The following is a 4,691-nucleotide window of genomic DNA, read 5'->3' as shown; positions in this document are numbered from 1 at the left end:
AGTACGGTAAACTCATCCTGGTGCTCCTCCAACCACGCACGTACACTGCGAGCTTTATGACACGTCGCATTGTCCTGCTGGTAGATGCTATCATCCTGAGGAAAAACAATTCGCATGTAGGGGTGAACATGGTCCGCTAGGATAGATGCATACTTGTGCTGATCCATCGTGCCTTCCACAATGATGAGTGCACCCAATGGCTGATGACACGTGCCTTCTGCCATTGGTTATTTAACGCTGACGTCAAAAGTAGGCGGTGGTCACATTAATATGACTGGACTGTGTAGTAAATTCTTCTGACAATCCCATTATAACCTCCACATCAAGTTTGTGTCAGTGTGAACACTGGCGTATCTTCCAACAGGATTCTTTACCTTCTGGGCCAGGCCCTTACAAAACCAGATGAACCCGTGTGACAACAACGTCCTAGTAACAGAACGGTAACAGTAGATGTATAAAGGGAAGCTTCAGATACATGTCAGGGTTGCGAGGTTTGACTCAGAGGGAAAGGTGGCGGCTGTCACTGTTGTGTTGTAGTGATCAGGAAAGGTGAATGACATAACTGATGGTAAAGGTCATGTGATAGGTTTATTCATAAATCGGACAACAAAGATGTATGGGAGGGGGGGTCCCAGAAGAAACCACACTTACTGCTCACAGATTCCAGAGTTTATTGAATTAATAAGGAAAGTTGTGAGTTAAAGGGATTCTCCAGGAATGTGTATTGGAGGTCTCGCGTTAGTATAACCCATCACTGTGTACCAGGGAACGGTCCGACACACCCGGGACACCCACAGGTCAGCGAAAAAAGGGGGCCAATGCACTTGGAGCGCACAGTTATGTCACTGTCGTACCGGACACAGAGTTCCTATTTCTCTGCGTTCTTACATTACCCATACGACGGAGCACTGTTTTTTTTTGTTTTTTTTTCAGAGACGCATTGTCAGGGAAGTTACAGGAAATCCTTAGCGTCTATCCCGATATAACTCGCACAGCCAGTCTGTCAGCTTCTCTCTACCGCGCTTCACATTCTCTGAACACTGCCAGCATTTATATATAACCAGTATACGTGTGAACATTGCTATAGAGCTCAGCACTGCCGCGCCCCACATACCGCCTTCTGAATTGGTTGAATATCATGGCGTTCACGTCAACGGGGCTGAGCTGCAATCACATCATGTGAATAATGAACGTGACGTCACATGGCCTGACAAGTGCAAGGGCTGCCGCTTCTAAGAGCTGATCCGTGGGCAAAACCTTACAACGGCTCCTGTGTGACTGGCATTTCCACACGTGCTCTCCTCTCCACCCTTATTACATGTCCTCAACATCATTTCTACATGTGCTCTCCTCTCCACCATTATTACATGTCCTCTCCACCATCTCTACATGTGCTCTCCTCTCCACCATTATTACATGTCCTCTCCACCATCTCTACATGTGCTCTCCTCTCCACCATTATTACATGTCCTCTCCACCATCTCTACATGTGCTCTCCGCTCCACCATTATTACATGTCCTCTCCACCATCTCTACATGTGCTCTCCTCTCCACCATTATTACATGTCCTCAACATCATTTCTACATGTGCTCTCCTCTCCACCATTATTACATGTCCTCTCCACCATCTCTACATGTGCTCTCCTCTCCACCATTATTACATGTCCTCTCCACCATCTCTACATGTGCTCTCCGCTCCACCATTATTACATGTCCTCAACATCATTTCTACATGTGCTCTCCTCTCCACCATTATTACATGTCCTCTCCACCATCTCTACATGTGCTCTCCTCTCCACCATTATTACATGTCCTCAACATCATTTCTACATGTGCTCTCCTCTCCACCATTATTACATGTCCTCTCCACCATCTCTACATGTGCTCTCCTCTCCACCATTATTACATGTCCTCTCCACCATCTCTTAATGTGCTCTCCGCTCCACCATTATTACATGTCCTCAACATCATTTCTACATGTCCTCTCCACCATCACTACATGTGCGCTCTTCTTCACCATTACTAAACATGCTATACTCTATAGCAGGGGTGGGCATTTAATTTTCCCATGGGGCCACATGAGAAATTGTAACGGTTCTAGAGGGCCATGTGCGCCGCTGCAAATTTAGCCCCACCCACTTCTCCGCTGACTCCGCCCATTCTCAATCATTTTTCCATGTGCCCCACAAAGTAAAATCCTCCTACAGTCACCCTAACATTATACACCCCCACATTATAACGTTTCCCTCCAAATATCCCACAGTATTAAGTCCCTCTCCTGGTGCCCCAGTATAAACCAGCAGAAACTAGAGGGGACATTAAACTGGGGCAGCTGGAGGGGGACATTAAACTGGTGGCAACTAGAGGTAGACATGTCCCCCTCCAGCTACCCCCCATGGTTTAATATCCTCCTCCAGCTACCCCCCATGGTTTAATATCCTCCTCCAGCTGCCCCAGTTTAATGTCCCCCTTCCATCTGCATTCATTTTAACTGCCCCCCAACATCTGCCCCTAGTTCCCCCCTCTTGCTCACACATGCTGTCTCTTCTCTCTTTATCATCCTGCAGCCTCCATTGCCGGCAGCTTGCAGCAAGCACAGTCTCGTGTGGCTCCGCCCATTAACGAGTCATAGCCTATCCTGGTGATAGGCTGTGATGACATCATCACAGGTCCTTGATAAAACTTCCACTAGTTATGCGGGCCGGACAGAAGCAGTCAGAGGGCCGGATGTGGCCCCGCTCACTGCCCAGGTCTGGTCTATAGCATTACTACATGTCCTCTCTACCATCTCTACGTGTGTTCACCCCTCCACCATTACAACACGTGCTCTCTTCTCCACCATCACTACGTGTTCCACATAATTTACTAGACTTGTTCTCTTCTCCATTACTATGTCCTCTCCACCATCACTACATGTGTTCTACACAATTGCTATTTTTGGTAGTAGGGCCGGAGCTTCTGCAGCAGTGATGCTTGGGTTGGCGGTCTTCTCCTAATGGATGCCGAGGGGTTCCGGTGAAGGGTTAATGTTGGTGTTATCGGAATCTATTTATTTTTCCCTTCCGCTCCCATTCACCACTGGCTATTCGGTCTTTTCTTGATGTTAGCTCTCCTCTCTTGTGTTCCATGTATCTCTTGCCTGACTTCTTGGTTTTGTCCCTGACTGCCCTCGTCTCCTGATTTTGTACCTCCTTCTGTTAAAACCTCTGCTTGCCTTTAAAGGGCTTCTACCATTAAATTTTGTTTTTTTTATTTTTGTAGATAAGACGTCGGAATAGCCTTTAGAAAGGCTATTCGTCTCTTACCTTTAGACGTGGTCTCCGCCGTGCTGTTCCTCAGAAATACTGTTTTTTACCAGTATGCAAATGAGTTCTCCTGCAGCGATGGGGGCGGGTCCCAGTGCTCAAACAGCAATGAGGGCACCCCCCACCGCTGCCAGAGAAGTGTCTCCAAGCGCCGCCTCCTTCTTCGTCTGCCACGTCATGTTCAATGTCTTCTTCTGGCGCAGGCTTGTAACTTCGAGCAGAACAGAGCAGACTGCGCACAGGCCACGGGAAAATGGCTAACAATACTGTGCGCCTGCGCAGTCTGCTCTGCTCGAAGTTACGAGCCTGCGCCGGAAGACATTGAAGATGATGTGGCAGATGAAGAAGGAGGCGGCGCTTGGAGACACTTCTCTGGCAGCGGTGGGGACGCCCTCATCGCTGTTTGAGCATTGAGGCCCGCCCCCATCGCTGCAGGAGAACTCATTTGCATACCGATAAAAACCGGTATTTCTAAGGAATGGTGCGGCAAAGATCACATCTAAAGGTAAGAGACGAGTAGCCTTTCTAAAGGCTATTCCGACATTATCCACAAAAAAAAGTTTTACTAGTAGAATCCCTTTAAACTCCTGCTCCTTGATTACGATTGGGTCCTGCTCTACTCTCTTTGGCCTTTCTCCTGGATTACCCCTCTGTACTGCGCTGATGACTAGGATTGACCACCTACTCTATTGTTGTACTGTTGTCACCTCCTGCACGCTTAGACCTTTCTCCTGCCTCTGGAGGTTTTCCTGTAAGTGATTCCAGTTCCTGGGTCTGCTGAGACTTGTGGTGTGCTGTGCGTCAGACATTGGCGCTATCACAGCTCACACACATCTAAGTTTCCTACAATGATTCAATGGGAAAAAAGATACAACTATAAAAATACTTGTAGCCAAACTGATTGTGCAGATTTCCTAATTTTTCTGAAGAAGTGATATTGTAATGTTCCCCCTGTAAGACGTTCCATGTGACCACCGCCTTACAGCCCCCCCTGACTGACATTACACACACTCCTTCATGTCTGTTTAGCGCGCACATTTCCCGCAGTCGCCGGTTACCAGGACACAAGGCCTCTCCCCGCCCCTCGCACTCCGGTAACCGGACACCACGTCAGTCAGCGCAGCCACCACTTCAGAGACATTTTTGCGCTCACAGACGTCACGTGATCTCCCGGCAGCCAATAGCAGAGCAGCAGCTGCAGGACCAGTTTACACTGGTAGAAAGATGCTGAGAGCGGAGCGGGTGGGGGGGAATGACGTCACCGGGCAGATGGGTGGAGCTTTACACTAGGGAAAGCTACAGACCACGCCTTAGGGGAGGGGGTTACCCAATCGGAAAAGGCCCCGCCACACCCAGGGGAGGAGGTGGACCAATCAGAGGCGAGCT

The sequence above is a fragment of the Leptodactylus fuscus genome, chromosome 8 (genome assembly GCF_031893055.1).
Source record: "Leptodactylus fuscus isolate aLepFus1 chromosome 8, aLepFus1.hap2, whole genome shotgun sequence".
NCBI classification, from domain to species: Eukaryota; Metazoa; Chordata; class Amphibia; order Anura; family Leptodactylidae; genus Leptodactylus; species Leptodactylus fuscus.
Note: the sequence above shows the minus strand (reverse complement) of the source record.